At 41.7% G+C, this 25525-nt stretch overlaps 1 long non-coding RNA gene across 1 annotated transcript in view; it reads left to right on the top strand.

Annotated features, from left to right (window-relative positions):
- LOC134349048 (uncharacterized) overlaps positions 1–25525 on the top strand; it is a 48447-nt gene that overhangs the window by 6719 nt on the left and 16203 nt on the right. The window contains exon 2 of the long non-coding RNA XR_010018572.1: positions 18168–18270. This is a non-coding gene — a long non-coding RNA (uncharacterized LOC134349048). The remainder of the gene's footprint in view (positions 1–18167; positions 18271–25525) is intronic.

The raw sequence follows: 25525 nt of genomic DNA, 5'->3' as shown, positions 1-25525 counted from the left end.
TCAAAGTTGCTGACCCTCTCCACCTCTGATCCTTGCGTTCTGTCTTCTGAATCTATAACCAGCTCCTTGTTCTTGCTGATATTCAGTAAGAAGTTGTTGTTATGGCACCAGTTGAAATTGGGACGTAAAATGCAAGAATTTGACTATTAAAATGTTTGCAAAATCTAATTCCTTCATAGGATAGCAGATAGCATAATCCTGATCCTGGGAATGATGTTGACATGTTTGTCACCAATTCAAAAGGACATATTACAATGCTTTACCTTTTATTCAGTGTGAGGTTAATAATACAACAGAGCATATCAAAAATGAAAAAAATAAGATGTTACCCAAAATCGCCAAGCCTTAATAATTTATTTAAGCTGAAGTAATGTGTTAGATGTTATAATGATTGGTTTTCAGAAGAAAAAGCTGTTAAAATTTCTTAAAGATTTGTGGGAAGCTGTAAATTGGATAATAAATTGGGTCTATAATACCAAACAAATGATTGGGATCAATGGTGGTAATTATAATCAGGCATTTGAGAGCTCTGATGTGCCTGTGGGATTATTCCTCAGACTTCAGTGGCTCCCACTCATCAATACTTTCATTTAGTTAATTAATAAGTAGGATGGGTACATTTGTAGGTAATGTTTACAACAATGCCCTTGAGCGTAAAAGCCTATAAAAAGTAGTGGATACAGCCCAGTCAATCATAATACCATCCCCACAATTGAACAAATCTACAAGGAGTGCCGCGGCAGGAGAGCAGCATCATTATCAAGGACGTTCACCATCCAGGTCATGCTCTCTTCTCGCTGCTGCCATCAGGAAGGAGGTCTCACACTGCTAGGCTCAGGAACAGTCATTATCCTTCAACCATCAGGCTCCTGAACCAGAGGGGATGACCTCACTCACCCTAACACTAAACGGATTCCACACTCCATCGGATCACTTTCAAGGATGCTGAATCTTACTTTCTCAATATTAATTACTTATTTATTTTTGTTATTATTGTGTGTTTCTTGTTCATATTTGCATAATTTGTTGACTTTTGCACGTTGGTTGTTTGTCTGTTTTTGATGTGTGCAGTTTTTAATTGATTCTATCATGTTTCTTTGTACTTACAGTGAATGCCCACAAGAAAATGAATCTTAGTCTAGCATTTGGTGACAGATATGTACTTTAATAGTAAGTTTACCTTGAACTTGAATAAAGTGGATTGTCTGCCTTCTTTTCTTGGCACATTGAGAAAAAAGTATGGTACTGAAATAAACGGATTCTTAATGTGGTAGGATTACTCTGCTAATTTACAACATTAGCCTATTACCGTTATACAAGTGTAGATTTGCACTAAAACCTTGTATGTGTTAAATCAAATGAGTAGAAGTTGCACCAGCCTAAGCTGGGTACTCAAAGAGGAGCAGTAAAATCTAGATAGAGACAGGGTACAAACGTAATGTGGTCCAAAGGGTCAAAAGCAGCTATTGAGATGGCCAGGCATGCAGGCAGGGGACTGAAAAGTATGCATCAAGCAGCAAGGAAACCAGGTCCTGCAATTGCTCAAGTTGCATCAAGTCAAGGCAGCAAACCTATTGTTGAGAAGGAGTAATTGAAATACCTTGGGGTGCCACGGTAGCGCAGAAGTTAACACAATGCTATTATTGCTTGGGGCATTGGAGTTCAGAGTTCAAAGGTGCCCAAAGTCCAAAGACGTACCTGTTAGCTTAATTGGTCATTGTAAATTGTTCTGTGATTAGGCTAGGTTAAATTCTGGCATTGTACTGGACGCAGCGTGCGCGGCCACTCCAGTGGTGATGTCTGTTATTTGGCAAGTAGGTACTGTGCACAATTCTGATTTGATGGAGACAGATGTGAGAGTACAGAGGAACATCTGGAGAAACTTCTGAAATGCCTGCTTCGCTGCCGCTGTTACTGTGTGGTCCGGAATCTCTGGAGGAGAAGGCCCCGAATCCTCGGCTTTGCTTGTTTCGGTGGCCAGGGCAAGGTCGAAGGCACTCGGCAGAGGATGGCACTCGGGAGGCTGTATCGGAGGGGCTGGTCGGAGGCTCGCAGTTTTCGGACAGATGGACTCAGTGTCGGCTGTGGTCGGGTGCTTCCAATGCATCAGCAGTTGTCGGTGCCCGAAGGTTTATGGCAGGGAGTTTCTCCCTTTGCCGCCTGCTATCGGGGACTCGGGAGTCGACCAGGATATTGAGACTTTTTTTTTTTACCGTGCCCATGGTCTGTTCTTTATCGAATTATGGTATTGCTTTGCACTGCTGTAACTATATGTTATAATTATGTGGTTCTGTCAGTGTCAGTCTTTGGTTTGTCCTGTTTTTCTGTGATATCACTCTGGAGGAACGTATCATTTCTTAATGCATGCATGCATTTCTAAATGACAATAAACAAGGACTGACTGTTCTCATAATCTAATCATAATCTAATCTAATGACTGGAAAATTGCAAATGTTACTCCGCTATTTAAGAAGTGTGGGAGGCAGCAGAAAGGAAACTATAGACCTGTTAGCCTGACATCAGTGGTTGGGAAGCTGTTGGAATCAATTGTTAGGGATGCGATTAGAGTACCTGGAGGCACATGACAAGACAGGCCAAAGCCAGCATGGTTTCCTTAAAGGAAAATCCTGCCTGACTAACTTACTGCAATTTTTTGAGGAAATTACAAGCAGGGTAGACAAAGGAGATGCATCTACTGCATCTGTAGATGTACTGTACTTGGATTTTCAGAAGGCCTTTGACAACGTGCCGCACATGAGGCTGCTTAGCAAGATAAGAGCCCATGGAATTACAGGGGAGTTACTAGCATGGGTGGAGCATTGGCTGATTGGCAGAAAACAGAGTGGGAATAAAGGGATCCTATTCTGGCTGGCTGCTACATACCAGTGGAGTTCCTTAAGGGTCGGTGTTGGGACCGCTGCCTTTTACGACGTGTTTCAATGATTTGGTCTATGGGATTAATGGATTTGTGGCTAAATTTGCTGATGATACAAAGATAGGTGAAGGAGCTGGTATTGTTGAGGAAACAGAGAACCTGCAGAGAGACTAAGATAGTTTAGAGGAATGGGCAAAGAAGTGGCAAATGAAATACAATGTTGGAAATTGTATGGTCATGCACTTTGCTGGAAGAAATAAATGGACAGACTATTATTTAGATGGGGAGAGAATTCAAAATGCAGAGAAACAACGGGACTTGGGGAGTCCTTGTGCAGGATACCCTAAAGATTAATCTCCAGGTTGAGTTGGTGGTGAAGAAGGCGAATATAATGCTGGCATTCATTTCTAGAGGTGTATAATGTAAGAGATGGGATGTGATGTTGATGCTCTATAAGGCACTTGTGAGTATTGTGTGCAGTTTTGAGCTTCTTATTTTAGAAAGGATATGTTCAGGGAAGATTTGCGAGAATGATTCCAGGAATGAAAAGGTTACTGTATGAGGAACAGCTGGCAGCTCTTGGGGTATTCCCTGGAGTTCAGGAGAATGAGGGGAGATCTCATAGAAACATTCCGAATGTTAAAAGGCCTGAATAGATTAGATACGGCAAAGTTATTTCCCATGGTAGGGGAGTCTAGGACAAGAGGGCACAACTTCAGGATTAAAGGACGTCCATTTAGAACTGAGATGCAGAGAAATTACTTTAGTCAGAGGGTGGTAAATCTGTGAAATTTATTGCCACGAGCGGCTGTGGAGGTCAAGTCATTGGGCGCATTTAAGGCAGAGATAGGTAGGTTCTTGATTAGCCAGGGCATCAAAGGGTATGGGGAGAAGGCAGGGGGTGAGGATGACTGGAAGAATTGGATCAGCCCATGATTGAATGGCGGAGCAGATTTGCTGGGCCGAATGGCCTACTTCTGCTCCTATATCTTTTGGTCTTATGGTCTTCTAAATCGGTGGATTGCTGGGTGTTTTGGCTCACAGGGCTGGAAGGGCATATTCCGCTCTGTATCTCTAAATAAATATACACGCTAACTCTCGTGGCTGAGTAGTCTGAATGAAAGAAAATAGCTTTGTTTGTGAGTTTATTGTTGAAATGCAAAGGATCCTTGATGTGAAATTATCAGCTCAGATATATTGTATGCACTGTCAGCTGAATAACACTAAATTAAATGTAAGGAAGCAAATAGATTGTCCCTGGAATAATATTCAATGTTTTTAGGATATGACATAATGCCATGTTCTTGTTCCAAAAGAAATGGAAGCTGCAGTGATTTGTCAATAGATCCACATTTTGTAAATTTATACTCATACATTGAAATCTCCGAGGTCTGTGCCGCCTTCCACCCACCAGCATTAATATAGACTTCATGAACCTCAGCACACTGTAACCATCTGATCTGAAGACAGCAACAGACAATTTACACTAACAGAAAACTGTATAGTACCTTTTAATGTATTAAACGGTCCTATAGTGACTCATGGGAGTGTTAACTTCATTACTGAGATACATGGGAGATATTTAGACAAGTAAAAGAAGTAGGCTTTAAAGAGTGTGTTGAGGAGGAAAGAGAAGGAGTAAGCGAGGCTTAAGAAGAACATTTCAGAGATGAGGAAGGTATTGCAAAGAGGTGGTTGGCATTGATTCAGAATGCTGCTACTCAGTTAGTTCAGAACAATAAATTGCTTTCCAAATTGATGGATTTCGTAGTGCTGTGAGGCAATTGATTGAATCCATTTAGTATTCCAAAAAGAAGTTCATACCATTTTATGATTCACAAAGGCTCTCATTGTCCATTGTGTGCTGGTCATTTTTGTTATTAGCCTCAGCTTCTTGTACAGTAAGCTTGAAATAGCCATTCTGCATTAACATTCTTTCAGTCCAATGTTCCAGTAGTTGATGCAGTTTCCAGGGATGAGGGATTACTAGGGCTAGAGAAATTGGGATTGATCTCTTCAAAGCAATAAGATGATTTACAGAAGTGTTCAAATAGTAAATAAATGGAAGCTGCTCTTACTTGTGGTGTTGGTGGCTAAGATGGGGAATGGCTATGTACTACAGATTTCAGATTCTTGATCATCAGTATTGGAAGCAGAGTACAGCGAATAGAGGAGATTTATTTATGCAGCAACCTGCTACGATTTGCAGTGCACTGCTTGAAAGACTGGCAGAAGCGGATTCAGCAACAACTTTCAAAAGGGAATGAATAAACATCAAAAAGCAATACGTGTATGGCTTTAGGAAAAGCTGGGAGTGTGGAATTAATTGTATGGTTCTTTCAGAGAACTAACCTAGCCACAATGCATGTTTGGTTTCCTTGTGTGCTGCAGGATACCATGAAATTATCAAAACAAAAGCTCTCATTTTACTTTGGAGGATGTATTCAAATAATGGCTGTCAAAATGAAATAATTTCCTTATTCTTTATTACCCCCAAATCTTTCCTTCTGAGGTCTGATCAGAGCATCGCATCGTTTGATCACTGCAGTGATTGACTCAAAGGCTATATAATTCAACATTTATTGATTTTGTTATTGCTGCTCTGCAGAGGTTGAACGTATTAAGCATTCAGGTAATGGGCCAAGTTCTGCTGCCTGCGGCTGGTGGTTCTGAAGGAAACATTTGGCAGTCGCCTCTCCCTCCCGGGTAAGAAACCAGCCGTGAGCCTGGGACAAAATTTCATTAAATACTGGGAACCTGCATCATGTAATCAGATTAGGGTATGCAATATAGACTGGAATTCCATTCTAACTGAGTATTTCTAACCTCAAAATTATGGAGAAGAATATCTTTCTAGGTTTATTTAATCATACCTTAGGATTTCCAATTTCTTATTTTTAAGAAAATATTTAATTTCTATTAAAAACAAAGTGAAGATGCTGGAAATTTCAAATGAAAATGGATGAAGGGTTATTTACCTGGCATGTTAACTCTATTTCTTTCTCCATAGACACTGTCTTACCAGCTGAGTATTTTCTGTATTAAAGTCTAAATCATTTATGACAATTTTATTTTTAACTGTCTCAGAATATCAGAAAAACCTAAACTCAAATAATGCTTCACAGATTTTTGAAGGTAAGAGTCAGTTCCCCAGACTTATCTCCAGCCAGAGATGTCTGGAGTGCTCTAGGGTGGGGTTTGATAGGAGTTCATTGGTGAGGCTTCAGTACTAGGCTACCAGAGGCCTACTCAACCCTAAGACTTAGCTCTGCCTCACTGCCAGACTCCAGTGAGCAATGCCAGCTTGTATGGCCCTCTATGACTCAACCAGATAATTACATGCAGGTCAGGGCAGTATGGCAACCCTAGTTGCAAGTTTAATCCAAGTTATTTGTTCCCAATTTAATCTGCTATTATGTTTGTCTAAAACACTGCATGAAACATCTGAACGTATTAATATACACAGGAGCAAGTACTTGGCCTCTAAATCCTCTCTGCCAATCAATAAAATCAAGGGTGATCTATTGGTACACAATTTTGTCCTCACCTGTCAAATATCCCCTTATCCTCCTTGAATTACTGAGATGGAATTTCCTGATAATATTTGCCATGACTATAATAATCAGAGGAAATTCACAACTTACTGTTTTATGCCAATTTAAAACTGGATCCATAATGTATTCTAGTGAATGTGAATGAAATTTGAATGTAATTCTGGTGAATGTTGTCAGCAATGTTGTCATATACAGCATTTTGGCCTTTTAGCATAAATCAATGAGATTGATGGCATTCTTGCCAATGGTTCTCATAGTCTCTGGTTTAAAAAAGTAATTGATTTCTTCAATGTTACCTGCATGACTTGATAGTCTCTCTATAATTGTGCTTTAAATTAGGCGATGGTGAAATGTGACTTGAGTAATAGTGCCAAACAAGCAGGAGCAAAGTCACATCATACTAATCTTCCGACTGCAGTGGAACCAATATTCTTTAATTCTCCTGTCAGTTTGTATTTCTCCCCTTCCCCACCTACTTGCTCTGGCTTACACCCCCTTCCTTTCCAGTCCTGATGAAGGGTCTTGGCCCAAAATATTGATCGTTTATTCCCCTTCATAGGTGCTGCCTGGCTTGGTGAGTATCTCCAGCGTTTTGTGCATATTGCTCAATGTTATATAAGTTGACATCCCATTCAATGAAATATAAGGCTCATGTTCAATTTTTCTAATCAGCCTGTTATCTATATGTTGAAAATGAATGTACCTGAATCCCCTTCTACGGCTTTGGAAGTTGTTGATTCATTTGTTCTTTCTAAATGTTTTTTCTTATTGTGGCATTTCACAAGTTGCACATTGGATGTTTGTGAGTGTCTGCCAAATCTGCTTAACTGAATGTCTTTCTATATAAGGTTATCTGCACATAAAATAGTACCCACTAGCTTTCTACAAATTTATGTGATTTCAACTGTTGTGGCCACATTACGAAAATGACTGATTCTACTAAGTTCTACAGATTGCTTTGATCACCATTACACCATACAGGTCTTGCCTAGGTTACAAATGGTCAGCTTGAGGAAAACACAGATACAGTACATGCACAAGTATCTGTGAGACTGATAGGATATATTGCTAAATGACTACAGCTCCATCTTCAATACTGTAATAAAAATAATAATATACTATAAAATAAACTCATCATCAGGCCAAGTCCCGGGAGTCAACACCTCCTTCTGTAACAGAATTCTTACCCTCCTGACCAGTAGACCATGTTCGGTGAGGATAGGCAGCAACACCTCTGCCACAATTACTCTTTGCACTGTTGTCCCACGTGGTTTCATCCTCAGTCCCCTATTCTGCTCCCTATATACATAAAACTGCAAGGACAGATTCTGTTCTGACTCCATCTACAAGTCTGCAGATGATACTCTGTAGTCGCTGTATTTCAAACATCAATGAGTCATTGTACAAGAAGGAAATAGAAAGCTTAGTGAAATGGTGTCATGACAGCAATCTTTCCCTCAGTGTCAGCAAAACAAAAGACATGGTAATTGACTTGGGAAGGAGGTGGTGCACATGCTTCTGTTTACTTCAACAATGCTGAAATTGAGAAGGTTGAGATCTTTAACTTTCTAGGAATCATCAACACCAATAGCCTGCCCTAGTCCAACCACATTGATGCCACAGCCAGGAAAGATCACCAGTGCCTCTACTTCCTCAAGAGGCTAAAGAAATTTAACATGTCCCCTTATACTTTCAGCAACTTTTATCAATGTACCACAGAAAATGTCCTATTGGGTGCATCACAGATTGGTATGGCAGCTGTTCTGCTCTTGACCACAAGAAACTGCAGAGAGTTGTGGTTCCATCTCAGTGCATCACAGAAGCCAGCCTCCCCTCCTTGGACTCTGTCTATGTTCCTCACTGCCTCGATGAAGCAGTTAACATAATCAAAGACCCCAACCACCATAGACATCCTCTCCTCCCCCCTCCCATTGGGCAGAAGAAACAAAACCATGAAAACATATCGCCAGGCTCAAGGGCAGTTTCCACCTTGCTGTTATAAGACTATTGAATGGTTCCCTCGTATGATAAGATAGACTCTTGACCTCACAGTCTACTTTGTTATTACCTTGCACCTTATTGTCCACCTGCACTGGACTTTGTAACTGTAACACTCCATTCTGCTTTATGCTGTTGCTTTACCTTGTACTACCTTAATGCACAGTTGTAATGAATTGACCTGTATCAATAGTATGCAAAACAGTTTTTCACTGTACTTTGGTACGTGATTATATTAACCAATTTACCAATGTTCCCTGAATTACATTCCATTGAACAGACGTGCATAGTAGAGCTGTGGATTATTAAAGATGTATGTTTGTTGTAAAATGGGAAGCTGACAAGGAAATACTGGAACTACTGTAGTGTTCCAAAATGGTAGCGGAGAAGGCAGAAACACAGTCCACAGTAATGCTCCAAGGAGATAATGGATGCACATGCTATTAGGGACATAGAGTTATAGCAAAGTACTGTGAAAAAAATACAGGCCCTTTAGCCCATCTAGTCCATGCTGAACTGCCTATTACTGTTGACCTGCTCTGGGACCATAGCCCTCCATACCATTACCTTCCATGTAGCTATCCAAACTTCACTTAAATGTTGAAATAGAGTTTGCATGTACCACTTGTGCTGGCAGCTCATTCTACACTCTCACGACCTTCTGAGTGAAGAAAATTCCCCCTATGTTCTCCTTAAACATTTCACTTTTCACCTTTACCCGATAACCTCATAACCTCTGGCAGTAATCCTACCCAGCCTCAGTGGAAAAAGCCTGCTTGCATTTACCCTATCTATACCGCTCATAATTTTTATACCTCGATCAAATCTCCTCTGAATCTCCTACGTTCCAAGGAATAAAGTCCTACACTATTCAACCTTTCCTTACAACTCAGGTCCTCCAGACCCAGCAACATCCTTGTAATTTTTTTTCTGTACTCTTTCAACCTTATTTACATTTTTCCTGTAGGTGGGTGACAAAAACTGCACACAATAGTCCAAATTAGGCCTCACCAACGTGCCTGCCTCCTCACAAATGCTAACAAAGTTCATTTCTATGCAGTTCCTATGGAAGTATCATAAGGTTCCCAGGGCAAACTGTGGAGAGAATAAGACAAAATTTGTAGCACAGAGAGAGAGAGAGAGAGAGAGAGAGAGAGAGAGATGGGAGAACTCTAATGCCTTCTCTTTTCACGGTCACTTCTTATAATAACTATGTGGGATTAGCTTGTCTGCCTTTTTTTTTGCTCTCTCCGCATATACATGCAATTCCCTGTGGAAATATCTTACTGATGGTTAATGATACTTGCAGGCTGCAGGATGAGGTTGTGTAGCTTTAATGACTTGTAGTTTGATAGATAGATTCGACTCGGAACAGAAGGGCTGTTCTAATTCCAGCCCTATAATTATAGCTTTCATTCATTTAGATCCTCTTTGGAGCCAGAGCACACAATAATTCTCTCTGGGTTTTCTTTCTTACTTTGTCAGGCTTTGTTATGAATTATTGGCTCAGGACAACAGGATGCATTTAACTTAGGAAGGGAATAAGCAACCTCTGCTGCAAAACTATTGCATTAGGAATGAAATCCTCTGTCACAGGTGAATATATTGGCCTGGTACTTCTAGATATATGAATCACTTAACTATATGCAATTACTTCAGTTTTGAGGCCACAAGGCATAATAATGTAAGTGTTTATTCTATTTACAACACACCATATCTGGAATAAATAACTTCTCTGATCTGGAAAAAAGTCACTATTCTTGCTCAGTTGACTTTCACAGTTCAAGTTTAATTTTCTCACTGCACTCACTTTAAATAAAACAAAAAATGATGATCGACTATTAATGTGATTTGTGCCGCTCTCATCACTCTTAAGGGTGGCACGGCTACGACAGGTACTACCTGACATCCAGTGACCCAGGTTCAACCCTGAGTTCCAGGGCTGTCTGTTGAAGTTTGCATGGTCTGCCTATGCTTGTAAAGATTTCCCTGGGTGGTTTCCTTTTCACTCAAATCCCAAAGACAACTGTGTTGGTAGGTTAACTGGTCAGTGCATATTGTCCCTTGTGTAAGTAAGTGGTAAGAATCTTTGGGTTAGTGGCATGAATAATTGATGGGAATGTGGAGGGGATACAATGGGCTAGAGTACAATTAATATACATGGGCGCTGATGGTTAGTGTGGACTTGTTGGTTTGAAGGGCCCAGTTTCTTGCAACACTGTGTGTCCGACAGAGTGATCAGCAGCACTGGGGCTCCACAGGGGACTGTCTTGTCTCCCTTTCTCTTCACCATTTACACCTTGGACTTCAACTACTGCACAGAGTCTTGTCATCTTCAGAAGTTTTCTGATGACTCTGCCACAGTTGGATGCATCAGCAAGGGAGATGAGGCTGAGTACAGGGCTACGGTAGGAAACTTTGTCACATGGTGTGAGCAGAATTATCTGCAGCTTAATGTGAAAAAGACAAAGGAGCTGGTGGTAGACCTGAGGAGAGCTAAGGTACCGGTGACCCCTGTTTCCATCCAGGGGGTCAGTGTGGACATGGTGGAGGATTACAGATACCTAGGGATACGAATTGACAATAAACTGGACTGGTCTAAGAACACTGAGGCTGTCTACAAGAAGGGTCAGAGCCGTCTCTATTTCCTGAGGAGACTGAGATCCTTTAACATCTGCCGGACGATGCTGAGGATGTTCTATGAGTCTGTGGTGGGCAGTGCTATCATGTTTGCTGTTGTGTGCTGGGGCAGCAAGCTGAGGGTAACGGACAACAACAGAATCAACAAACTCATTCGTAAGGCCAGTGATGTTGTGGGGATGGAACTGGACTCTCTCACGGTGGTGTCTGAAAAGAGGATGCTGTCTAAGTTGCATGCCATCTTGGTCAATGTCTCCCATCCACTACATATTGTACTGGTTGGGCACAGGAGTACATTCAGCCAGAGACTCATTCCACCGAGATGCAACACAGAGCGTCATAGGAAGTCATTCCTGCCTGTGGCCATCAAACTTTACAACTCCTCCCTTGGAGGGTCAGACACCCTGAGCCAATAGGCTGGTCCTGGACTTATTTCATAATTTACTGGCATAATTTACATATTGCTATTTAACTATTATGGTTCTATTACTATGTATTATTTATGGTGCAACTGTAAAGAAAACCAATTTCCCCCGGGATCAATAAAGTATAACTATGACTATGACTATTCTATGTTTTATGCCTTCATGATGGGCATAGGACTATTAATGCAATGAGCCTCATCCCTTCAGACTGCACATAATTTTAAGATTTTTTTGTTTCTTTCATTTATGGCTGTTTTACCAGCAATAACCTGCTCTCATAGATATAAGAGAGAAAGAAACATAACAGGTTTTTTCAATGTTCTTAATTATTATGACTGGGCAAGAATAGTCTGAAGTGTGGAGTTCCGTAAATGATACTGTTGAGATCAGAAAATTTGGGAAGCCGGGAAACTGTTTAGTTTACAATAGAACATGTCAGATAGTCAACAACGCAAGGTTGCATCCCATTGGCTACATCAACAGACAAAATGTGACAATGGCTTCAGAGAAGCAGAGAATTCCAGATAACCCAGAATCTAACTCCATATATTGAACATACCGTTTTGCAACAATGTAAAGTACAGAAGTTTGTTCATTGCAGGAGATTGCACCAAAAATCAAAGAGATATTTCCAAAAATCTATTGGAAAACATTGTGAGATATAGTGGAAAATATTGGCACTTAGAAAAAAATCTCAGATCGAAGTTGCTGCATTGTACTCTGTTAAACTTTCTGTTCTATTGACATTGATTTAAGAATAAGGAACTTGAGCTGCAATAAGATTTAATACTTGACCCAAAGAGATAATACGCCAATTATTGCAAATGCTGCAAATGTGTTAGAATGGTAAGTGGGGTGATAGGAGGGTGGGTTGGAGAAGGTACATCAGGAATTGAAATGAGTTGAGTGGATGCTTATTCTGGGGAAACACCTCAGAAGTAGATTTGCTTCAGAATACTCTGGAGCTACCTTGGAAAATCCAAAGAATTTTAAAGGTGGCATATTCCAGGCTGTGGTAATATATGCTGAGGTATCACCGAAACCTGGTGCAGCCAGCATAAGGTTTTACGGGGAAGGATGCAGTCTAGGATTCTTCTCTTGTTAGACATGAAGGGGCTAAGTCCTATGCAAAAACCTATCGAACATCACTTTACATTGACCAAAGGGGGCCACAAGAATATCAATAGTACTCTGTTGCAGAATGCAACAATGCACAACAGTGCCTCTTTCACCTCAGACGGTTGAAGAAATTTGGCATGAGTCCCCAAGTCCTAAGGACTTTCTACAGGGACACAATTGAGAGCATCCTGCCCTGGCTGCATCATTGCCTGGTATGGGAGCTGTACTTCCCTCAATCACAGGACTCTGCAGAGAGTGGTGTGGACAGCCCAGTGCATCTGTGGTTGTGAACTTCCCACTATTCAGGACATTTACAGCAACAGGTGTGTAAAAAGGGCCCAAAGGATCATTGGGGACCCGAGTCACCCCCAACCACAAACTGTTCCAGCTGCTACCATCTAGAAAATGGTACTGCAGCATAAAAGCCAGGACCAACAGGCTCCGGGACAGCTTCTTCCATCAGGTCATCAGAGTGATTAATTTACACCGAGACAATTGTATTTTTAAGCTATATTAACTGTTCCGTTGTATACCTTACTGTACAGACTATTTATTACAAATTACTATAATTTGCACATTCAGACAGAGATGTAACGTAAAGATTTTTACTCATGTATGTGAAGGATGTAGGAAATAAGTCAATTGAATTCAATGCGCTCAAATTACAAATGTATAGAACTAATAGCATCATGAATATACAGAATGAAATACACATAATTCATATATATATTTTATGAATAAAATTTATTTATGAAATACTAGGTCAGTGGCTTTCCTGTGAGTATGTGGACGATATGGAAGAAAACCTCCAGCATGTGTGTGGTGGCTTTCTTCAGAGCATGGACAGCAATCCACATATTACGCATAAGGTTTCCATGGCAACAGTGCCAACTGTCATGGGCCCTGCGTTAAGCAGTCTGGTAGTTTTCTCAGCAGCTGTCACAATGTTGCTATGGAAGTTCAGACTGCTGTCACCGAGGATCCAGGAGCCAATGGTCAGATGGACTTCCAGGGCTCGCTGATTATGCATTCAGTTCTTAAGTAGTCTCAGGAATGCTGAGATAGCAGCTGAGGTGATTATTCTCTCAATGAAACTGCTGTCGTCCTTCTATCCACTTGCTAGTTGCTTTGTCTGTCTGGGTTACTTTGCTCTACTCCACACCAGGATGTTGCAGTCCATGGCCATACCCTACCATATGATTAGTCACCACGGCAACCTGAAGCGACCCAGGCCAGAATACTGCAGCCATCTTTTCCAAACTATAACCACGTTAAGTAGGAGCACTAGCATAGGAAACTGCTTACACAAGAAAAGCATTGGTTGTTGCTTCTACAAACAAGACAAAATCTGCAGATGCTGGAAGTCTCGGCCTGAAACATCAACTGTACTCTTTTCCATAGGTGCTGCCTGGCCTGATGAATTCCTCCAGAATTTTGTAGTTGTTGCTTCCAGTTAACTATTACTCATATTTACTGAAGAGGTGGTGCAGTGATAGTTCTGTCTTTGGTATCAGATATTGGTTATTATATTTGAAGATGATTGTGGGCAAGAACTATATTTCAAGCCTGCAAAGCAACACCATGATCGGGTGCTAAGGATCATGGGATGTTTTGGATGAAGTTGTTTTCTTCTCTCTGCAAGGTAAATAATCCCATTAGTAGTCTGTTTTTTCACTTCGTGCTTATTGTCAGCCAGAGGTTGGAGAACTAGGCCTTTAGTTATGACAGCGTAAATGCATTCATAAAGCTGGAAACTGGGGATATGCTGCAAGAGTTCATGCCAAAGCATCCAAGTAGAAGAAGCAATGCTTAAACAAACATCTGACTTAATGTTATTTCCCATGGCTCTCACTACAAGACCATATGGTGTAGGAGCAGAATTAGGCCATTTGGCCCATTGAGTCTGCTCCACCATTTCATCATGGCTGATCCAATTTTCCTCTCAGCCCCAAACTCCTGTCTTCTTCCTGTATCCCTTCAGGCCCTGACCAATCAAAAATCTATCAACCTCTGCCTTAAATATACATAAAGATGGCCTCCTCATCTTCGTTTTAAAAGGATGCCCCTCTATTCTGAGGCTGTGTCCTCTGGTCTTAGACTCTCCCACATCACCACATGTGCACCACAAGGCTATGTGCTCAACCCCTGTTCTACTCACTTTATACTTATGTCTGTGAGGCTAAGCACAGCTCCAATTCCATATCTAAGATTGCTGATGACACCACTGGCCGAATCAAAGGTGGTGATGAATAATCTTATAAGAGGGAGATTGAAAATTTAGCTGAATGGTGCCACAACTACCTCTCACTCAATGTCAGTAAGACCAAGGAGATGACTGATTTCAGGAAACTGGAGGTCCATAAGCCACTTCTCATTGGGGGATCAAAGGTGGAGAGGGGTAGCAACTTTAAATCCTCAGTGTTATCATTTCAGAGGATCCAGCAATGACATGCCATAACAAAGAAAGCATGGTAGCATCCCTACTTTCTTAGAAGTTTGCTGAGGTTCGGCATGTCATCTAAAACTTTGATAAACTCCTGCAGATGTGTGGTGGAGAGATTATTGACTGGTGGCATCATGGTCTGGTATGGAAACACCAATGCTCTTGTACAGAAAAGCCTACAAAAAGTAGTGGATACTGTCATGAAATATATGTACTTTGATAATATATTTACTTTGAGCTTTGAACTTGTACGTACTATGGTGAAGGTCATGGAAGAATATGGTGATATGTTGAAACATACCGATATTATAAAAGAGTAAGTGCTGGCAGTCCTGAGACACATAAAGCTGGAATCGAGGTCTGGGGCCTGTCAGTGTACCCTGGGACATGTGGGAAGGAAAAGCTTAAATTGTGGAGGCCTAGCAGAGATGTTTATATCTTCCTCAGCCACAGGTGATGTACCAGAAGACCTGGGGAGGGTTAATATTGTACCTTTATTTAAGAAAGGTTGAAAGGACAAGCCAGGTAACTACAGACTGGTGACCCTAACATCAGTCATGGCAAAAATGTGGAAGATGAAGGGTGGTACACTTGCCCTCATTAAAAGGATAATAAATACATGAGTTGGGACATGACATTACAGCTGTAAAAGACATTTGGTGAAATGGTACCTGAATATTTTGAGCATTTCTTGTCACCGTACTGTAGGATGGATGTGATTAAGCTGGAAAGGATGAAGAAATAATTCACAGGAATGTTGCCAGCACTGTGGAGGGGGTGGAGTGCTTTAGTTATTGTCAAGACATTCGGATATGGCCCAAGTGCAGAGAGAGATTGTGAGAGAGAGGGAGATACTAACGTGTGTCAACAGCTCACTGATTTTAATGAGAACTGTTGCAGAGTTTAAAGGGTAGGAAGAACAATAAACGCTATGCCAACAGGGCCATTAGCTGAAACTCTCAAACTGAACGTTAAATGCCAACACTACGGCTGGAAGCCATAACCAAATACTAAATGAACTCCACTCCTTTACAGCACCAATCGGAACAGTAGACTTCTTTCCTGGACAAGGACAAGAGTAAGCAGGAGCATTAAAGTTGTGTTTTTGGTCAAGTTTCGACATGGCTAGAATGAAAAGAGCAGAGTTTAATGCCCCCATAATGAAACAGTGATTAGCTGGAACGTGTACACTCACGAGCACAATTGCCAAACCTGTTCCACAGCCCACCTGCACGGGCACATAGCCCCCACAACAGAGTCCGTGCTTGTGACAGTTCTAAATCGACCTTCCGCCTTGTCATCATTTTAAAGATGTCACCTCTCAGCCTCCTTCACTCCAGTGGAAACAGTCACAATTGCATAACTCTGACTATGACACATGGGCACTGATAGCATATTGAGAGGTGTTGTGCTGCAAGTAATTCAGCTTAGAGCTATCCTGTGGCATAAAAGCCAAATTCCATGTGGTACAATATTTGCCCCACTTTGGCTGTAGCTGCTGGAGGCATCACATCCTAAATTCAATCCTATAATGGAGCTTCCTGTATAATTTCAGTGTGAGCATTAGATATCCTTCATGTCATTTGATTCAAGGTCACTGCTGCTCAACCTCAAAGACCAGTTTATAATGTCTCAAAATGAACCTTAGGCAACTGTTTTGCATATAAATAATAGAGCAGTTGAATTGAAGGGGGATTTTCTGCTGAGTGTGTATTCAATGTTGGAGTCTGTATCTCATGAATCTGCAACAAAGATGGTCCATAGATAACCATGCTGTAGGCCAACCAGATGCAGCAATGTTTCCATCCAGTAATATATCTGGTTGAATATGGATGAATCAACTATTATTGTCAACTGGCAAGCTACTTCATTTATGTAATACAAATACCAGTGACACAGATGGGTTTCTTTTGATAGATTAGTTCCAATGTTACTAAAATGTTGCTTTCTGATGGTAGAACCAATTGGGAATGGTTATTCACAGAAACGTTGCCTAGAAATTCATTTTGCCATATTTTTAACAGTCAGTTTGCAGTCTGAGGATCAGCTGCAAAGCAGATGGTAACTTCAGTTGCCTGAATGCCTGTGTGTTGATAGAGGGGTAGAACCATGGAGGACAGTGTCCTGGGAATCTGAAGGACACAGACCTAGGAATCTGGGGGTAGTCGGTTGGGAGTTTTGTATGCATTGAAGGACAAAAGTGGTGGATGGAATAGGTTCAGGGAATCAGTAAATGGAGAAGTTGGGAATCAAGCAGTTAGTGGAGGTTGCAATGAAATTGGGTCAGAGTGGCTAGTGGTCAGGACAAGGGCAAGTTATCAGAAAATTCAGAGTGGTGGGAAGAGGGTTGGGAAAAAAATGAAAATGATCAGGCAGTGCGGTTGGATTTTGGAATTTCGGAAGTTGAGTGTGTATGGTGAGCATATGGTGTAGGTGCCCTGGGGAGAAAACGCTTTAAATATAATGTTTAAAAGTGGGGCTGGGGCATCCTCACGAAGATACTATTAGCAATGAGAAGGCCTGTTTCTGCAAAAAATATTGTGCTATGTGGTGTTTGACATTGGGCGCCACAGGTGCGGACTCCTTTGTGTTTTAGTGCATGTGAGGCAGTGGGGAGCTGAGGATTAAGAGACCAGAGTCTGCAGAAAGTCGCTCACGGTTAGATCCTGATTTCACATTACATTTTGTGTCATTAAATTTGTATTGCACGGCACACAAAAAGGTAGAACAACATGATTGAATTTTCAGAGCATTTGTGCATTAATACTGTTTACTGTTCAATATATTTTCAGCATTCTTGAAAATATAGAGTATAAAAAAAAATCACCATTCCCCTTTACTGAGATTATGCTTCAGTGAACAATGGCATCTATAAAAAATAATGCAATCACAAACAAGGAATGTTATTGGTCAGGAGCTTTAGATTAATTGATCACTGAAGGCAGCTTTCAAATTTACCAGGATAATATCCTCCCATTGTTGTTTTTGTGGACCCGATGCTGTTTGAAATGATACATTATTCTGCCAGACAAAGCAGTTTTTTTTACCCTTTCTCTATCCAGCATTCTTTCTTTCCCAGCTGGAAATCTTTTATTTATTCTTTCTTTTTAAAGGGCGTAATATTCTCCAGCATTTGAAAAGAGCTCCCCAGAGGTCAGTGGAAGGTTCATCTGCTGCACCAGTTGGAACTGCGGACAAGACCTTCAGCCCGTGAAAGTAGGGAATCATTTTGATTTTGGCTGACTTTGCATCTCTCACAATCCTTCATTTCCACCGAGGCTAAATCACCATTACTGGCTTTTACAGTCTCACCAGAAATTCAAATCAAGCTTAAAGATCAGCAAGGAGCCCTCTTCAAAGTTGATTGGATCTGGTCTGTTTCATATCCAACATTCATTTTGAGCCCCAGCAAGGCATTCAAAATATAATTAACTCACCAGCTCTGCTGTAGCAGAAGGATGTGATAGATGAGTAATTCTCAAATGAATCACATGATTTACAATCACCTGATTTTTAATATTTTTTTACTCCAACTGGGCTGTCATTTCAGCTGGATACTTTGCATTAATCATCAATTTGCAGCAGCTATTTAGATGCTGATACACCAGTGGTTGTCTGAGCTATGCTCTGGAAATTGGAAACTAAGTGTTAGGTTCTAATAATATGATCCAGTCATTTTGCCTGTGCTGAGGTTTCAGATGGTTCTTTGCAATCTCTGTAGGCTCAAGGGTTTATTTGACATTGAGAATTACAGTGTTTTTGTGAAATCAAAAGGGGATGCTCTCAGGAGTGTGCACTCGCAGATCCATGTGGCGTTATATTTAGATTCAGCAAAGGTAACAGGCCCTTCTGGCCCAACGAGCCCACGCTGCCCCAATTACACCCATGTGACCAATGAACCTACTAATTCGTATGTCTTTGGAATGTGGGAGGAAACTGAACAACCCGGAGGAAACCCACGCAGTCATGGGAGAATGTACAAACTCCTTACAAACAGTGGCGGGAATGGGACCCGGGTCATTGGCACTGGAATAGTGTTACGTTAACCTCTATGCCACCATGGCACCCTAATATATTATACTTATATTGTGCTTATAGCGTTCGCAATAGTTTTCAACCTATAAAAGCATTAATATGAAGGAACAAATTCTTTGCCGGGATAAACTTTAATGCAATGTTGCTATGTGGAGATTTAGCAGTTAATGGCAGATAAAGAACACTTCCAAAATCTTCAAAGCTGTGTAAAACTGACCTACTTTTCTAATTGTTCAAATGCATTTCACTTTGGCGTTCAAGGACAAAGGAGCTGGCAAATATCAGATATTGACTAGGACATAGACAAAACTTGTTTACCGAAGTTAGTTGAGATGAGGATGTGCAAGAATTTAAACAGGAACAGGATCATAACAAGCAGTTTAAAAGAACTAATGCAAAACATATCAATCTACACAATTAAGTAATTAAAGGGTTCACTGTAAGTAAGGTTAACTGAAATAATCTTCATGAGAATCTACCCTCCAATTTGACGCAAATAGCAAGTGAGGTAGAATGCTGATTATATTATAAAAATCTAGGGCTATAAGCCATAACATGATGATACAGAGCTCAAGCTTAGTCACAGGACATTCAGCAAGCCAATTTTATTGTTGTGTGACCTTGCCACTAAATGTGAAATTGTTAGGAAGGCTGGTATTTATTGGCCATCACGAGATACCCTTGGGAAGATGTTAATAGGCTATTTTCTTGAACCTTTGCAGCTTGTGCTGAAGGGCACTCTGTGCTACAGGGATTTCCAGGTCCACATCAGTATAAAATGAAGCAGCAATAAATAGCCAAGGCATGTGACTAGGAAGGTAATCTGGAGCTGACATTGGATTCAGATACAAGCATGGAGTGTATTCAGCATAGTTTTGTGTGGAATTTGGTGAATAGGAGCATGATTTTACTTTCACTTGAAACACTTACTTATTTAAATCAGCTTTACAGTGTGGTTAAAGGAGGCAAAAGAGCACTTATACTCACTGGACATTCACCTTTGTATGTGAAGAAATATGCCACTGTTGTCAATGTCTTCATCAAGACCTATGTGGATGAGTGTGTGCTTTGGAGAGCACACTGAGCATACCCAAACCAGAAGCCATGGATGAACCATGAGATTTGCAGTCTGCTGAGGGCTAGATTGGTACTTTCAAAAGCTGTGATCCAGAAGTCCAGGTACCATCTATGAAAGGCTATTTTAAGAGTGAAAAAGCAATTCCAATTGAAATTAGAGTATGCATATTGGCTCTAGCAGGGTTTACAGGCCGTTACTTCCAACAAGCTGAAATCAAACATCAACAATGGCTGTGATGCTTCACTCCCAGATGAGTTCAGCATCCTTTGTGCACAATTTGAAAGGGTGAATAAAGATACACCTGTTCAGATCTCTGCAGCAGTGATCTTTTTTTCAGAGGCTGACGTCAGAACTTCTTTCAAGAGGGTGAACCCTCCGCAGCATCAGGCCCTGATGTTGTATTTGGTAGTGCACTGAAAACCTGTGCCGACAAACTGTTCAAGGAAATCTTCAGTCTCTCCGAGCTGCAGTTGGGGGTTCCCACCTGCTTCAAAAGGGCATCAATCATACCTGTACCCAAGGAAAATTTTTAATTAGGGAAGGGCAAATTATGAGGCCATAACACTAGAACTTGCGGGTGTGAATTGGGATGATGTTTTCAGAAACATAGAAACATAGAAAATAGGTGCAGGAGTAGGCCATTCGGCCCTTCGAGCCTGCACCGCCATTCAGTATGATCATGGCTGATCATCCAACTCAGAACCCTGTACCTGCCTTCTCGCCATACCCCCTGATCCCTTTAGCCACAAGGGCCATATCTAACTCCCTCTTAAATATAGCCAATGAACTGGCCTCAACTGTTTCCTGTGGCAGAGAATTCCACAGATTCACCACTCTCTGTGTGAAGAAGTTTTTCCTAATCTCGGTCCTAAAAAGCTTCCCCTTTATCCTCAAACTGTGACCCCTCGTTCTGGACTTCCCCAACATCGGGAACAATCTTCCTGCATCTAGCCTGTCCAATCCCTTTAGGATTTTATATGTTTCAATAAGATCCCCCCTCAATCTTCTAAATTCAAACGAGTATAAGCCTAGTCGACCCAGTCTTTCATCATATGAAAGTCCTGCCATCCCAGGAATCAATCTGGTGAACCTTTTTTGTACTCTCTCTATTGCAAGAATGTCTTTCCTCAGATTAGGGGACCAAAACTGCACACAATACTCCAGGTGTGGTCTCACCAAGGCCTTGTACAACTGCAGTAGTACCTCCCTGCTCCTGTACTTGAATCCTCTTGCTATGAATGCCAGCATACCATTCGCCTTTTTCACCGCCTGCTGTACCTGCATGCCCACTTTCAATGACTGGTGTATAATGACACCCAGGTCCCGTTGCACCTCCCCTTTTCCTAATCGGCCACCATTCAGATAATAATCTGATTTCCTGTTTTTGCCACCAAAGTGGATAACCTCACATTTATCCACATTAAATTGCATCTGCCATGAATTTTCCCACTCACCTAACTTATCCAAGTCACTCTGCATCCTCCTCACAGCTAACACTGCCACCCAGCTTCGTGTCATCCGCAAACTTGGAGATGCTGCATTTAATTCCCTCATCTAAGTCATTAATATGTATTGTAAACAACTGGGGTCCCAGCACTGAGCCTTGTGACCCCACGAGTCACTGCCTGCCATTCTGAAAAGGTACCGTTTATTCCCACTCTTTGCTTCCTGTCTGCCAACCAATTCTCTATCCACATCAATACCTTACCCTCAATACCGTGTGCTTTAAGTTTGCACACTAATCTCCTGTGTGGGACCTTGTCAAAAGCCTTTTGAAAATCCAAATATACCACATCCACTCGTTCTCCCCTATCCACTCTACTAGTTACATCCTCAAAAAATTCTATGAGATTCATCAGACATGATTTTCCTTTCACAAATTCATGCTGACTTTGTCCGATGATTTCATCGCTTTCCAAATGTGCTGTTATCACATCTTTGATAGCTGACTCTAGCATTTTCCCCACCACCGATGTCAGGCTAACTGGTCTATAATTCCCTGGTTTCTCTCTCCCTCCTTTTTTAAAAAGTGGGGTTACCTTAGCCACCCTCCAATCCTCAGGAACTAGTCCAGAATCTAAAGAGTCTTGAAAAATTATCACTAATGCATCCACTATTTCTTGGGCTACTTCCTTAACCACTCTGGGATGCAGACCATCTGGCCCTGGGGATTTATCTGCCTTTAATCCCTTCAATTTACCTAACACCACTTCCCTACTAATATGTATTTCCCTCAGTTCCTCCATCTCACTGGACCCTCTGTCCCCTACTATTTCCGGAAGATTATTTATGTCCTCCTTAGTGAAGACAGAACCAAAGTAATTATTCAATTGGTCTGCCATGTCCTTGCTCCCCATAATCAATTCACCTGTTTCTGTCTGTAGGGGACCTACATTTGTCTTAACTAATCTTTTTCTTTTCACATATCTATAAAAGCTTTTACAGTCAGTTTTTATGTTCCCTGCCAGTTTTCTCTCAATATCTTTTTTCCCTTTCCTAATTAAGCCCCTTGTCCTCCTCTGTTGGACTCTGAATTTCTCCCAGTCCTCAGGTGAGCTACTTTTTCTGGCTAATTTGTATGCTTCTTCTTTGGAATTGATACTATCCCTAACTTCCCTTGTCAGCCACAGGTGCACTACCTTCCTTGATTGATTCTTTTGCCAAACTGGGATGAACAATTGTTGTAGTTCATCCATGCGATCTTTAAATGCTTGCCATTGCATATCCACCGTCAACCCTTTAAGTGTCATTTGCCAGTCTATCTTAGCTAATTCACATCTCATACCTTTAAAGTTACCCTTCTTTAAGTTCAGAACCTTTGTTTCTGAATTAACTATGTCACTCTCCATCTTAATAAAGAATTCCACCATATTATGGTCACTCTTACCCAAGTGGCCTCTCACGACAAAATTACTAATTAACCCTTCCTCATTGCTCAATACCCAGTCTAGAATAGCCTGCTCTCTAGTTGGTTCCTCGACAGGTTGGTTCAAAAAACCATCCCGCATGCATTCCAAGAAATCCTCTTCCTCAGCACCCTTACCAATTTGGTTCAGCCAATCTATATGTAGATTGAAGTCACCCATTATAATTGCAGGGAAATGTACTATGGGCATGTGGTCGATGTTCAGGGATCACTTGCAGGATGTTAGGGATAAATTTATCCCGGTGAGGAAGATAAAGAATGAAGGAACCATGGGTGACGAGTGAGGTGGAAAATCTAGTCAGGTGGAAGAAGGCAGCATACATGAGGTTTAGGAAGCAAGGATCAGATGGGTCTATTGAGGAATATAGGGAAGCAAGAAAGGAGCTTAAGAAGGGGCTGAGAAGAGCATGAAGGGGGCATGAGAAGGCCTTGGCGAGTAGGGTAAAGGAAAACCCCAAGGCATTCTTCAATTATGTGAAGAACAAAAGGATGACAGGAGTGAAGGTAGGACCGATTAGAGATAAAGGTGGGAAGATGTGCCTGGAGGCTGTGGAAATGAGCGAGGTCCTCAATGAATACTTCTCTTTGGTATTCACCAATGAGAGAGAACTTGATGATGGTGAGGACAATATAAGTGAGGTTGCATGTTGATATTAAGGGAGAGGAGGTGTTGGAGTTGTTAAAATACATTAGGACGGATAAGTCCCCGGGGCCTGACGGAATATTCCCCAGGCTGCTCCACGAGGCAAGGGAAGAGATTGCTGAGCCTCTGGCTAGGATCTTTATGTCCTCGTTGTCTACAGGAATGGTACCGGAGGATTGGAGGGAGGCGAATGTAGTTCCCTTGTTCAAAAAAGGTAGTAGGGATAGTCCAGGTAATTATAGACCAGTGAGCCTTATGTCTGTGGTGGGAAAGCTGTTGGAAAAGATTTTTAGAGATAGTATCTATGGGCTCTTAGAGATTCATGGTCTGATCAGGGACAGTCAGCATGATTTTGTGAAGGGTAGATCGTGTCTAACAAGCCCGATAGAGTTCTTTGAGGAGGTGACCAGGCATATAGATGAGGGTAGTGCAGTGGATGTGATCTACATGGATTTTAGTAAGGCATTTGACAAGGTTCCACATGGTAGGCTTATTCAGAAAGTCAGAAGGCATGGGATCCAGGGAAGTTTGGCCAGGTGGATTCAGAATTGGCTTGCCTGCAGAAGGCAGAGGGTCATGGTGGAGAGAGTACATTTGGATTGGAGGGTTCTGACTAGTGGTGTCCCACAAGGATCAGTTCTGGGACCTCTACTTTTCGTGATTTTTATTAACGACCTGGATGTGTGGGTAGAAGGGTGGGTTGGCAAGTTTGCAGACGACACAAAGGTGTTGTAGATAGTGTAGAGGATTGTTGAAGATTGCAGAGAGACATTGATAGGATGCAGAAGTGGGCTGAGAAGTGGCAGATGCAGTTCAACCCGGAGAAGTGTGAGGTGGTACACTTTGGAAGGATAAACTCCAAGGCAGAGTACAAAGTAAAGGGGAGGATACTTGGTAGTGTGGAGGAGCAGAGGGATCTGGGGGTACATGTCCACAGATCCCTGAAAGTTGCCTCACAGGTAGATAGGGTAGTTAAGGAAGCTTATGGGGTGTTAGCTTTCATAAGTCGAGGGATAGAGTTTAAGAGTTGCAAGGTAATGATGCAGCTCTATAAAACTCTGGTTAGGCCACATTTGGAGTACTGTGTCCAGTTCTGGTCGCCTCACTCTGGGACAGATGGCAGCGCGATGTAGCTCGCAACGGCCACTCCAGTGAATGATATCGTATCTGTCAAGCAGGGTGCCGTGCACAATCCTGATTTGATGCAGACAGACGTGAGAGCATGGAGGAACATCTGGTGAAACTTCTGAAATGCCTGTTTCACTGCCACTGCTGCTGTGTGATCCAGAATCTCCGGAGGGGAAGGCCCCGAGTCCTCGGCTTTGCTTGTTGCTCGGCAGCTGGGGCGGGGTCAAAGCGCTCGGCAGAGATGGTACTCGGTGCTTGGTGTCAGAGGGCTGGTTGGAGGCTCGAAGTTTTCGGATGGACTCAGAGTTGGCTGTGGTCGAGTGCTTCCAATGCATTGGCAAGTTTGCTGTGCTTGGAGGTTCATGACAGGGAGAGTTTCTCCCTTCTACCGTCTGCGTAAGATGATGGGGCTATCAGGACTTGAGACTTTTTTTTACCATGCCCATGGTCTGCTCTTTATCAAATTACTGTATTGCTTTGCACTGTTGTAACTATATGTTATAATTATGTGGTTTTGTCAGTTTTAGTCTTGGTTTGTCCTGTGTTTCTGTGATATCTTTCTGGAGGAACATTGTATCATTTTTTTAATGCATGCATTTCTAAATGACAATAAACGAGGACTGAGTGTCCTCATAATCTAATCTAATGTGGAAGCATTGGA

Source organism: Mobula hypostoma, chromosome 7, assembly GCF_963921235.1.
Source record: "Mobula hypostoma chromosome 7, sMobHyp1.1, whole genome shotgun sequence".
NCBI classification, from domain to species: domain Eukaryota; kingdom Metazoa; phylum Chordata; class Chondrichthyes; order Myliobatiformes; family Myliobatidae; genus Mobula; species Mobula hypostoma.
Note: the sequence above shows the minus strand (reverse complement) of the source record. Positions and strands in the feature narration are given on the sequence as shown.